Genomic DNA, 13,936 nt, shown 5'->3' with positions numbered 1-13,936 from the left:
GCAGGAAAAAAAAAAAAAAAAAGAGGAAGTCCCTACATGGGAGGGGGACGCCTGGGCTGCCGAATGGGTGGAAGGAAGCCGTCCTCCTCCCTTCAACCTTGCCGGAGGCCCGATCACTTTTAAGAAGCAGATAGATAACACCTTAAGTCCCACCTAATTACTCTTTCTGGTTTAGGTGATTAAATTGTGGGTTCGAGTCCCACTTAGTTGCTTGTTTAGAATGAGTGGTACATGTTTTGAGTGATTGGTACTGTGCACAGAACTGTTACGTGTCGTATCTTGTGTTTCTGCTGTGTTCTGTCCCTTCTGTGTCTTTGTTTGTCCTATCCAGTCATCAGGTCCATTATGGGCCAAGGGTCATCCACAGCCGGCCCGTGTACTCCTTTGAAATGCCTTTTGGACAACTTCAGACTTCCAGAAACGGGCCTCTGGATATGGGGAGTCTGTGACCAAATTTAATTTAGAAAAGTTCTGTACCATTGGCTGCAACTGCAGGACATTCCTTTGAAATGCTGTATCTCTTTCCCTCCTTCTTTCCCCTGCTGCTGAGTGCAGGCTGGAAAGGGAGAGAAGGAGAGCAAAATGTTGTCTTGTTTAGGTTATATGATGGTAAATGCAAGTGAAAGAGTATAGGAGAAATGTTAGGTTGGAATTAGAAAGAAATAAAGTATGTATATGATTTTAAAGGGGCTTTAATCAAAGTCCAACAGGAAGAGTAGACAGTAGTAAAAGCAAGAAAGTTTAAGCATGTAGCAAAGAAAGGAACATGGGTAGGAAGTTAAGATAGGTATAAGTTAGTTGCTATTGAAAAGTGTGAACAGAAGTTTTAAGATCTTTAAAAGTTTGAAAATCTCCTCTTCATTCCACTCTGGCCAAGTGGAGTGAGGAGAGGGTGATGGGAGGGGGAGGGAATCTTTTCCCTCAGAACAAAGAGGCAGGTAGATTAACATTTAACTATTTCCTGCTTCACCTAAAAGAGAAAAGTTTTGTGTAACAGAATGCAACTAAAAGGCAACTGAATGCATTCTGGTCATCTTTGAAAAGTGTCACTCCTAATTTGATGCTAAAGAAAAGTTGGAATTCATTTTACTATTTGGCATTTAGGCAAATTGGAATATTTTCCAAGATTTGATACATAAGGTGAGGTTTTTGGGTTCTCTAGAACTGGGATAAGGGAGTAGGCGCCACTCCCTCTCCCCTTGCTAGGGAAGTCAAAGCTATCACTTTCAAAGAAGTTTCTAAGGAGTGGACACAAAATTTATTGGAGTAAAAGTTGGAACAGCTAAAAACATTGGGGGGAGGCATAGCAGCTATATTAAGGGCCCCTGGGGCATGCAGATGACCCTCTTTCCTTTCAAATCCCGGGGACCACAACCAAGCTCTGCAACTGTGGGGAGAGGAGAAAAGCCTCTGCACTTGGTAAGCCTAATTTTCTATCAATAATTTTGGTATGTGATGAATCGGAAATGCAATTAATGTCATAATGTAATTGTTCTATTATGGTATCTCTAAATTGTAAAATCTAAATTGTAAAGTCCTCTTATACTGTAAAAATTGAGTGACAAAGCAGTTTTCAATCTGAATTTTGTTGAAACTAAAGATGGAGAAAAAGTTGTGTAAAACTAGCTATGTTACTTTATCAGTTCTGCTAACCCTATGTTATAATGTTATTTTCATGTGAATTGGATTCTTTATGTTATAATATCTGATGGTTTAAAGCTTTTATATTTGGGATACAAACAAGTAGTAACAATACTGCCAATATTTACTGTGATAGCTGATTGTCCATTTAACTTTTTAGCTATTCTGGAAATATGCAGTGATTATAAGTTGATTGGTTGTATGGCATTAAAAAAAAAAGGGGGGGGGATTTTAGTTTAGTATAACTTCATGTGGAGTGTTAAGGTCATCAGATTGGTAATTCATTTGTTCCTATTTCGGAGTTCAAACTTGAGATGATATCATTACTGGTAAACATCTGTACTATCTATGCTGTATGAAAAGCAGTTTCTCTTAAAGTTTTGGAGTATTGTAATTTGGGAAAATCTTAAGCTTCCAAGTCTATCTTTGTTTAAAAGGAAGTTTCAGTTAAGATTGTTTGAAATTGTAAGACTGTTAACTAAGTTATTGGGCTACTGTTTTAATGCTAAAACCTAAAACTGTGACAACTTTATACTGACTAGTTCTGCTCATTCAGAACAGTCCCTCTACTACTGTATAATGTTGTAAAATTACCTGGGAAAGCGAACTTGTATGAAGCTCCTAAACTATAAGCTTGACTTACTGAGAAGCAGCAAAGTCTATGTAAAAAAGAGTAAAAAGGATCTCTAACAATTGGCCTTACCAGGACAATCTCAGAAAATTGTGAAGGGAAAGATGTTAAAGGGAATCCCTTATGTATATGAGTCCTGGCAAATCTTTGTGGTATATTGCAACTTAATGAGAGTAGATTGATGTTAAGATAAGAAGGTTTGGGGACAAATGGGGATTTCCAAGCCCCTCCTGTCTCTAAATAGTGGTATGGATACCTTTGTATCAGATGGTTTAAGTATGTTGAGAAGGGTGTGAGGAAGTTTTAAGAAAGACAGAAAGATTTGTAACTAGATTTTATAATTAATAGCTCAATCATATTTGAGAAGAAAAGGAAATAAGAATACAAATGCAATATTGAATCATTATCCCATGGACTGAGATTGGGATTATAAAGTTTCTGTAGAAAAGTTATATCTGTGTATATGTCATAGGGATCCCAGTGTATTTCAAAGTATAATTGGGTATTAATGCCATTGACTGAATTAATTGTTGGGATTAAATCAGAGACACTTTAGTTGAGAGAACGGAAATTTTAGTGTGAGATCAGATTAAGCATAGTTACAGAAAGATGAGGAATCTTGGGCAGTAGATGCAAATCTATTAGGGCAATGATTTATAAACCTGATGGGAGATTTGACTTTACAAACACCTATGGGGTTCCTTTGAAAAGGAATGTTCCCCACCTATTCCTGAGTCTAGCATTGAGGTGGAATGGATACTGCATGGTTGGATATCTGTAACTAACCTGAATTTAAACAGAATCAAGGATGTTCTATCCTGTCATATTTGGAATGTCACAGGTCCCTGTTTTTTTTTCCTTCTATAGCAGGTTTCTATGATCGGAGCAGGGAGTCAGTAAAGGATGTGAGCTCTTTCGTGTTAGCCTACTGGAAAATCTAATATTATTTTATCTAAGATTAGAACATGTACAGAAAGTTATGCAAACTGCTTAAGATCATTCTAAAAGTTTTATGAGTCTTGAACTGTTTTAAAGAAGGGAAAATACTTTTAGAAGAAATTTTAAATCTCTAGTGGGATTTTGAAAGGCCTATTCTATGGGAAAATGTGAAGGACAGTGAAATAGTCTGAGTAATGGGTTATACTAGCCCATACTCACCCCACTTCTGGTCAATTTTCTCTTACTCCTTTTTGGCCCTTGTTTGTCTAATCTTTTTGCTAGATTTGTGTTTTTTTAGGCTCAGCACCCTTCACTGGCAGGTGACTCTTCTGCCGGGAACATTGTCGGCTGAGTATCAACCGTTGCCTGAAGTCGTTACCCATCACCCCTTGGACCTGGCATCGGCCGAATTCCGGACCTTGGCTATGGACCCCACCCCTTGAACGATGATACCCTGAGAGGCAGGGAAAGCTCTTCGCCCCTCCCCAGCGGGAAGTAGCTCGGGAGGCTGAGATCATCGTCCTGTGCCCCCAAATGATTTCGGGTGTCATCTGTTTAAGGGGGGAATGATGGGGTACCTGGGGTCTAGGTCAATTTGTGAAACCAACTTGTGAAACCAGTCTGTGAAATTGAAACTGCAATTTGTATTGTAAAATTGTTATCTGTAAAATTCCTTTCCCAACCTCTGACTCTGCCCATTCCACCTAGGCAACACCCTTTGACCCCTTTTGTTCTTACTTAATCTCTTGATTAAGTAATCGAGGCCAGGGCTGGCCCACACCCTCCTTTATCCTTGCCTTTTGTCTCCTTAACCACCTGGCCCAAGTCTTATCTAAACTGTCTATTCACATGCTCCCCTTGGTCAGCTCTGCCCTTTGTCTATGCATTGAGGCCCCCTCTCCTTACTTTTATTCCGGTGAGGGTGGGCGAGAGCATGCAAATTTGCCTAGACAGAAAAGAGCCCCCATACTTGTACCTCTGCTTTTAGAACTTGGTATTGCCGGGTCCACTGCAGTAGGGACCACGGCTTTGGTTAAAGGTAATGAGAATTTCTTATCTCAGCAAGAGCAAATTGATGCCATAATGGAAATGGGTCTCATGGGGTGCCAATGGCACCCAACCGGTCTTTGTGTGACCTCCGCCCCGTACCAAAGATATTCTAGGGCAGCTAATCTGTCCTATACTCTGGGTTCATTTTTAAACGGGACATGGAATAAGCAGTTTACATTGAAGTTAAATGAATTAAGACATGCTATAGTTGTATTGAATTCTACCACCATATCTGGTCCCCAATTATCAGCATGGACTGAGTGGTTCCAAAACATTACCCAATGGTTTGCCTCTTGGGGAGGTTTGGGGGTGTCAAGTATGGTGTTACTCTTGACGATAGGGTTGCTTGTCTGGTACCTCTGCCGATTGCAGAGAAGACAACAAGGATATATGTTGCTCACACAAAAGGCCATTATGGCCATTGAGGAAGGAGCAGACCCTCAAGTATGGCTGGCTTCCATGGAAGACATGTAATGCCCTTGAAGTAAGACGGGATCCGTTCTATGACGGGCAACCTCTCCTGACCCGGCCGCCTAAGACAGGGCCCGAGGGCGTTGGGTTACCGAGGACGGGTAAGGTTCAGGGATCAGGAGATGACCCAAGCCAGAACATCCCGCATTCCCCTACTGCCGCCAGGGTCTGCTAAATTCAGGTTATTGCAACTGCACTGCTTAAGGCTGTACCAGACAAGCATCCTGATTAAACAAAAAGGGGGAGATGTTGGGGGCCAGGAAGTAATGGTATATGGGCTAGTGCCTGCTTGCTTGATGTATGACCTTAAAAGGTAATGAATAGAGCTGTAGAAGATGATTGGCTATATGTACCTATAAGTTGCCCTGATGCGGAAGTTCAGGGCAGTCGCGATGTAGCTGAGCCTGAATAAACAACTCCTGCAAACCTCGGGTGCTCTGTCTGGTAATTCCTCCTAGGAGGCCGGTGACGACCGAAGACTTATTATGGGTAAGTGAGAGGACGGGATATCAATAGCCCCCCACAAAAGATGATCAAAACATGTGACCCAGGGCCAATCATTTACCTTAGACTATTGAAGCCCCTCTTTGTGCAGTCAATACAGGTTCAGTGCTGTTGTGACCCCAAGGTTTCTAGCTGAGTCTTACCTCTGTTTCCTGGCCCTTGGTGTGCACCCAGCCACATCCTGCATGGTCTCTCTCATAAAGGAGAAATCAAGTCAGTGGAAATGGAAAGAGGTACAGCTTTATTGGCAGGACAGGCATATTGTTATATCTCTCCCTCTCCCCTAGCTCCCTCATGCTTCAGCCCTTAAATTTCCAAAGTGCACTTGCAGAGTTCATGGACAGCTCATGAGGGAAGGTAGGGGGAGCCAATCACAGAGCAGGGAGGCTGTGTCCAGAACAGCTTGCATGCTCCTGCGAACTTACCCTGAGTCCCAGAGATTAGTCTCAAGGTAACAGGGTAATTTGCGTGACAGAACACAATCTGGGTGCCTCGGCACTTCCTAGGGGTTAGGGTTCCCTGACTACAGATGAGATTAGCACATATTGCTGATTGCTCTGTATCTTGTTATGTCAGACCTGAGCTCAGAGAGGCTGCCTGAAACCCAAAGAGGAGCTATAGGACCCAAGAAGTTCCACTTCCTTTTAGGTGCAGAGCGCCAAATCTTATGAGTCCTGCAAGGCATGGGATTTTTTTTGGAAGTCTGCATGAGAGGACAACAGACAAGGGGATAATTACCATAAACAAAAAGCCATTCAATTACATATTATATAGTATTCACAAATCATGGGGAAAAGGATAACAAGGTGGTGACACTTGCCAGGCATAGAGTGTTCATTTAAAAATACCTACTATATAATTCACAATGCAAATCTCAAGGAGATACAATATAACCAGAGGAAGAAGGGGTGAAAGCAATATACATACATATATGTATATATATATGTATGCATGTATGTATGTATGTATGTATGTATATAGCTAATGCAAAGGACTTAAAGGACTTAACTCTGTAAATATGCCCTAAATTTGTCATGCCAAATTGTCCACCGTAATTTGATCCAGGGAGGCCTCATAGATACGGGAAATCAATTTATCAAATTGTGCCAAATCCACTCCTATGGAGGTATTTCTAAAAATCCCTAACAAACAATTTTTAACTTTTTGCCAATCATAATTAGACCTATTATATTTCAGGGGTATAACACAAATAGGATGAAATTCATAATCACACTTCAACAAAACTCAGTTTCTGCTAGCTTGTCCTTCACAAATTCTAGTTTCCTTTAAAGTGTCTAATTTTTGCTGAAATTCTCTACTTTAACTTATTACCTAAATACAAAGACACAGTGGTTGAAATCATCAATCATAGTAGATAAAATAATAGTACAAATCCCTTCTAGATATACATAGAGCAGGAGTACAATGAATGCAAACATTATTCCATACAGAGGAGTCATACACAGGCAGGTGTATCCATAAGTACATTGGAGGAGAATAGAAGATACAGTTGCAATTAGTCCCATGATTAAAAAAGTAAAGAAATCACTTTTGTGCAGGTTTCCCTGAAGTCTGAAATCAAAAGAGGGTACTACTACAAAGTATGACATCATAAACACTAACACATAGTTTGAGAATACAGTTAAAACAGTGTTTATTCCAATAAATTATAGTATGGACTTGTATCATCTGTAAATGATTTACATCAGTAGAAGTAAGGAAGGCTTGAGGGGGTCAAATACATGTAGTCACAATTACAATTCTATATGAAACAAGTGATGCAACAGGGGTAGGTGTCTCGAAACATAAATCAGGATGGAACCAGTTTGGTTTGTATAGAAAGCAGAGTGATCACAGCAAGAAACACAAATCCTGGGGTAACAGGTTTTTCAGTTCTTTGGGTGGATATAAAAATGTTTGATCTGCCCCCATGGGGGCATAGCTTTTTTTGTTTTGGTTGCATTAGGAGACCTCTTCTTCTTTATTCCCATGTTCTGTCTCTGTAAGTTCTTCTTCTGCTGCTGGAGCTTTTTCATCTTTCTGGGTGATTCGGAGTACATACCCTGACATTTCTTTTCTGGCACCCTTACTGGTCATTCCCCAGCTTCTGGAAAATATGTAAGCACAGCCTCACCCCCACAGTAATAAATTCCACATTACCTTCATTTTGGGGAGTATTCACTTTTCACATTGTTTTACTGCCGGTGTATACTCATTTTTAGCAATGTTTTTATTTAGCTAATGTATTTTGGGTATATAAAGCAGTAGCTAATACAGCTAATTGCTCCCCCTTTTTTATTTTAGCAACTAGGTTGTAATATCTTTATTATAAGGAGTATGCCTGTAATTAATATTATTTTAAAAATGATCACAGAAAGATTGAAATAAGTCTGTTAGTGGCAGGAACATTATCAGCATTCAATTGTGTCAGAATGCCCATAGAAGCAGAAAACTATAATATATGGTTACATAGAGTATATGTATTTTGATCAAAATAAGAGTAAGCTAATATAGTTCTATGAATATTGGGGGAAAAAGTTGGAGAAACTTGAACTTTTGATTAATAGTCACAATATTTAGATAAAGAGGCCTAGGAAATGAAGAATGAATTGCAATATAGGTAGTGGCCTCTATGTCATAAGAGCTTGTACTTCTGAAAAAGGTTAAAAAAGATCTGTATTCTGAGTGTGTTCAAATTTAGCAGTATCAATATGTGTTGGCATGTGTATACAAAATATTTGTTACCTGACTCAATATTAAGGGAAAAGAAAAAATCATTTAACAATAATAGCATATCAGAAAGCTGTGTCTAGTGGGTAGAAGTAAAGTGAATATTAATAACCTTTTCATTATTAGAATTAATGTTAATATAATTAGAATTAATTAGCTTGTATTTCCAGGAAGCTGATAGACAAAAGAAGTTCCTGACTAGAACTTTACAACTGAATAGTAGACCTACATCCTTGTTACACAAAGCTTGTTTATCATCTGATTATATTCACTTTGCAAGAAAGAGATATTTCAGAAATTGAATCTTTTACTTATAATAAGCTCAGATACTACTTTAACTCTTGCCTAGGCCATGGAATGACTATATATTGGAATCAAAATAGCAAAATCTGTTCTACTTTACTTTAACTTAGCTACAAGTTGCCTTGGAAATCCTAAAAGCAAAAACAAAACTTTTAAGAGTGAGATTCATTTAAACCAAACTGGTGTAACATAAGTAACATAGATTCTCAAGGTATTTATTGACAAACTATTGCAGAATTCTTAAATATCACAAAGTTTTTAATTAAAAAAAGTTATACCAATTGAATCTTTATATTGGCAACAATTAAGAAGCTGATCAAAGTACTTATAAAAGATATTATTATTATTAACAATGGAGACATTATAAAGTGAGCCTAAGTAGTTTGTATGTTACTGTATATATTCTAATTCTTGATAAAAAATAGTATTGTATTTCCCATAAAGCTAACACAAAAGAGTTTATATCTTTTACTGACTCATTATTCTGATCACAAAAATTTTGCTATAGAAAGAAAAAATAAGATATGAATTAATTATGATATTAAATGCTTTTTATTTTAAGTAGCAATTTTTCACCAATCACAACTCATATCCTATTATACGTTAATTTGATTCCTATGGAGCTGTAATAAACAATAAAGATTTACTAGGTTTCTCCTACATAAGGAATTTCATTTAATGTTTTTCTTTCTCAATTATTAGAAATCCTTTTAATATTTTGCAACTTTCTTAGCAAATTAGATTCATTGCTTAGGAACAACATAACTAAAACAAGTTCCTTTCTCAGGCTAAATGACCTTGCCTCTACAGACAGTTTCAGTTTCCTTGGCAGTTTTACAAAATAAGAATAACTGAGATGGACTTTAGGGAGGTGCTGGAGGTGATGCCCCTGCTTCATCAAATCTCATACATGCAGGAAGAATGGTGTGAATGAGTAGAATTAATCCAAATATAGTTTTCACCAGTCTTCTCCTTTCCACATACAGTAATCAATTAGCAATTTTTAAATTTTCAGCATAACTCAATAATCTTACAAGTTCCAAATAACTGATTATCAAATTCTTTTATTTGTAATCTCCTTTTTCACTTCAGGTAGAGGTGTAAATAAATACCTGATTTCCTAATGGCATATATAAACATATAAGATGTCAGTGACATAACTGTTTTTAAACAAGTTCTTTATCTTTAATTCCAATAAAATTCATATAAAAATTTGCTTTTTGAACATGTTTTCTGGCTTAGAATGATTCCTAAATTTTTTAAATGAAAGAATGTTACTCTAATTTAGGAAGACCATAACAACACAATGACATTGTGGCATTGATTGTATTTCCAAATCATCACTTGCAAAAATTATTGATAGAAAATTGGGCTAATCAATTGTAGAGATTTTTTCTCCTCTCCTCATAGATGCAGAGCCTGATTGTGTATTTAGGGGTTTTAAATGGAGAGGTTCATCTGCTTGCTTAAAAGTGTGGGCCTTACTGCACAGGGTTGTTGCTAGTGGGGTCCCTTATAAATTTATCATGCTTTTGCCATTTAGTCAGATTGGGAGGGTAACTAAAATTCCTTATTATTCTTCAGCACTCTCTATTTTTCTTTTTGATCTAGGATGAGGGACTTTAATAAATTATTGTAAAATGTTTTCAGCTGATTTAGCTTTTACTTCAATAAACTTTATTTATGTGTCCACTCCTTAAAGACTTCTTTGAAAGTGATAGATTTGATCCTTCCAGCAAAAAGGGAGTCAGAAATGGCGCTGTATTCTTTCTCCCCCCTACTAGAGCTCAAAGCTTCATGTTTTTTGAATCAGATCTTAGAAAATATCCTAATTTGCCTAAATGCCAAATAGTAAAATGAATCTGACTTATCTTTAGCATCAAATTAGGAGTGATACTTTTTACATGAATTCAATTGACTTGCAGTTTCATTCTGATACACAGATTTTTTTTTTAACACATGGGGCAAGAAATGCTTGTTTGTATGCTCCTTCGATATGAGGGGAAAATTCCCTTATTATTTCTTATCACCTTCTCCTCACTCCACTTGGCCAGAGTGGAATGAAGAGGAGGAGATTTTCAAACTTTTAAAGATCTTAAAACTTCTGTTCACACTTTTTAATGCAAATAGTTTATGCCTGATATTCTTTCTATACTCTATGACTTAATATAACAATCATATAATCTATAAAATAAAATATTTTTCTTTTCTCCTTCTCTCTCCTCAGGCAGGGGGAGGGAAAGAGATAAGAGCATTCAAAGGAAAGTCCAGATGCATATTGGACCTTACAGGGTGTTAGATTACTCACTCACTCACACTCTTTCAGCCAATTAGAGAAATAAGGAGGCTGTGTCCAAAACAGCTTGTGTACTCCTGCGCACTTACCCTGAGTCTCAGAGATTAGTCTCAAGGTAACAGGGTAAATTCCATGACAACACACAGACTGGGTGTCTTGGCACTTCCTAGGGGTTAGGGTTCCCTGACTACAGATGAGATCAGCACATATTGCTGATTGCTCTGTATCTTGTTATGTCAGATATGAACTCAGAGAAGCTGCCTGAAACCCAAAGAGGAGCTACAGGCCCCAACACAGTGCTAAGTCTAAATCAGTTGGTTTCAGGTTCCTTTTGGCCTTCCTTTCCTTGCATGCTGCACTCCTTCATAGCCAACACTGGCTAAGAACATGAGAAAGATAAGCTTATCTTTATCTGGAATCATAACTCCTTATAAAAAGTATGGACAGAAAATAAACAATGTTTAAATAGAGTGGTAGTCTCTTAAGAGAGTTGAGACACAGGAAGGGGGGGGGGGGTACAACAGGATAACCTCACTACATCTCACAGCTTGGTAAAGAGATAGTCAGGCAAATAGCAAATTTTGTTTGGCTCAATAACTTCTTAAGGGGGTCAGTGAACCCAAGCCCCCAGTTGCTCAGGATTATAGTCATTTTGTGGGTAGCAACTATTTTCTTTGCCATCAGATAACTGCTGATGTCCACCCCAATCATCTTTTCTTTCAAAAGACAAAAGTTCCTAGGCTTCCCTTATTTTGCGAGGCTTCCATTTTCCATGGTCTCTCAGAACCTCTTAGTTGGAAACAACTGTACTTCCAATTCCTGCTGATAAGGAACTATACTATGTAAGTCTTGAGGAAATGTAGTTAGGTGACATAAAGAAGCTTGGTAAAAGTAGTATGATTCTCTTCCACCCTAGAGGCAACCTCACTTCTCTCATTTTCCCCTTTTATTTTAGAGTTGATCTCTCTGGCAAGTGGTAAATAGAGACATTAAGGGAGAATAAAGCTCCTACGGTAGGAATGGCTAATGGAGGAGTTAGGAAAACATGATATGTCCTTGTTCCAAAAGTGGGAACCTTCTTAGAGGGAGTAATCCTCTATTTATGTGTTTGTTCAGCCATTTTTCAGTCATGGTCAGATTCTTCATGACCTCATTTGGGATTTTCTTGGCAAAGATACTACTAGAGGGTTTTGCCATTTTCTTCTCCAACTTATTTTAGAGATGAGGAACTGAGGGAAACAGGGTTAAGTGACTTACCCAGGGTCAAACAGCTAGTAAGTGTCTGAGGCCGTATTTGAACTCATAAAGGTGAGTCCTCCTGATTCCAAGCCTAGTGTTCTATCCACTGTGTCACCTAGCTGCACTTTGCCTGATGGCACCACTTATGGATTATATTAGTCAGTCCTTGGACTTTCTCCATTAGTAATTCATTCCTCTGTAGCCTTGAAGAGCTCTGGTTAAAATGCAAATACTCCTGAAAAAGACCACCTTAACAGCTAATATCTTATCAAGTGGATAGAAGTAGCTTTTAAAAGAGAAAAGAAAGTAAAAACAAACAAACAAAAAACTAGGGAGATGGGGCAAGAAAGACTTTTTCCCAGGGGAAAATAAAAGAAAACCCTGACAGCATTTATACTCCTTGGAAAGTGGAAACTTTTGATGTTGGTACCCAGTTAAAAAGGATAATTAGTTAAAATAGGTGGTTTCCTTTCTGTTTTATCCCTTCCTCCACCCCTCCAGTGAAGCCCAGCCAGCCCAGCCACACCATTTTCCTTCTCTTAGCCCTGTCTTTACAGAATACCATGTAGTTTCCTAAACCTAGACTCTCAAACTACAAGAAATCTCATGTCCTAAGTTAAGAGATTTCTCCCCAAGGTTATCCTAAACTGCCTCTTTCTCCCCACTAACTGAATTTTTAAAAGTTGATTTAAGAGGAATGACCATGCAGCTTGCCTCAGGGCATGTATTGTAGCTTTTGCGCAAATTGCTAGCAGTGTCTCTGAGTGCTGAGATGTTAGACTTCACAATTTTCCATCAGTCCAGTATACAGTCAATCCTTATAAGAGTGTTGAAAGTATATATAGAGTGGTTTTGATCAATCTAGTAGAGAATTTCCTATCTCTGACATTTTACTCTTGCCATCATATATGGAATGGATTTGGGAGTCAACTCTAGAAGCTATGAAAGATGTCTTAGGACTGGGGAATGCCCCAATTTCCTAGTATCATTCCTCTTAATCAGAGCCTTCATGGATAAGGGTTCATCTAGAATTGTAGCAGCCTCATTTGGGCAGTAAAAGCCCAGTTTACACAATCTAGATGGAATTTATTTTTCTGTGGGAATATTGTATTTTCCATCACCACACTCTGAAAATCAGATGCTGTGGTCAGAGAAGAAAACCTGCCAACCAACCCTAACTTCTCTAATGTATTGAATGAACAGTTGGAACTCAAAGTTCACAGTTTCTTTTAAACTACTGTAATTTCTCTTCCTTTCTTCTAAGATAGGCTCTCTCATGTTTGTCAACATTTCCCTTTGAGAGTCATAAAAATACAGGAGAGTAAAGGAAAGGAGTACCCTATTCCCTACTGAAATAAAAGCAGAAGTAAATGCTGCTGGAGGAAATTGGAAAACAGGGCTCCCCTAGTAAATCTTTCCCAGATGAAGATCAGGCTTTATGGCTCTAATGACAAGCAGTGAACAACAACATTTGTTGTTGTTCAGTCATTTAGTCGTGTGCAACTCTTCATGACTCTGTGGACAATAACATGCCAATATTATCTATGGGGTTTTCTTGGCAAAGAAGAAATAAATTCAGAAAGGGACACACAGGCAGCATAGACAAGCAGGTCAGTGTTAGAACTATCATGTTAAATTTCAAATATACAAAACAAAACCCAAGCTGTACTAATTGGAGATTCATGGCTTTGTAGTCAGTCTTATTTTTTAGATCTTCTTTGCATAGGGAAATATTCATGTTTGTTAATGATTTTCAAGTCCACAATAATAAAAAGGAAAATGCTTCTAAATATAACCATATGAGATTTTTTTTCCAATTTAGAAATGAACTTTTGAAAGCAGAATTTTTTGTTGAATTATTATTAAATAGCAAAACTGTAATTAAGGCAGACAGACATTTAACAACCTTCACAAGCATTGACTTATTTGAGTTTGGGGGTAGAAGAAGGCTAGTATTAAACTGAATCTGTTATAAGGCCTGTGAAAGCTTCACCTTTAATAGTGCTGTCTTAGCCTTTTTATATAACTGTACCTTTTAAACCTTAACACGCATCAGAGTCAGAAACTGGACATTGACAGAGTTTTCAGAACATGATATTGTGCTCCAAGTTTCATCAGAATTACAGAGAACT

General features: G+C 37.9%; 1 long non-coding RNA gene across 1 annotated transcript; it reads left to right on the top strand.

The window, feature by feature from the left end:
• The first annotated feature begins 11 nt into the window (after positions 1-11).
• On the top strand, positions 12-5,158 carry LOC138144433 (uncharacterized). The gene is made up of 2 exons (XR_011163951.1): positions 12-1,419; positions 3,494-5,158. It is a non-coding gene; the product is annotated as an uncharacterized lncRNA (long non-coding RNA).
• The last annotated feature ends 8,778 nt before the right edge of the window (positions 5,159-13,936 follow it).

This window comes from Petaurus breviceps, unplaced genomic scaffold (assembly GCF_028583685.1).
Source record: "Petaurus breviceps papuanus isolate PSGF00001 unplaced genomic scaffold, PetGlider_PUasm1.0 90700, whole genome shotgun sequence".
Lineage (NCBI taxonomy): Eukaryota > Metazoa > Chordata > Mammalia > Diprotodontia > Petauridae > Petaurus > Petaurus breviceps.
The sequence above is the reverse complement of the archived record's forward strand: the minus strand, read 5'-3'. Positions and strand labels throughout refer to the sequence as shown.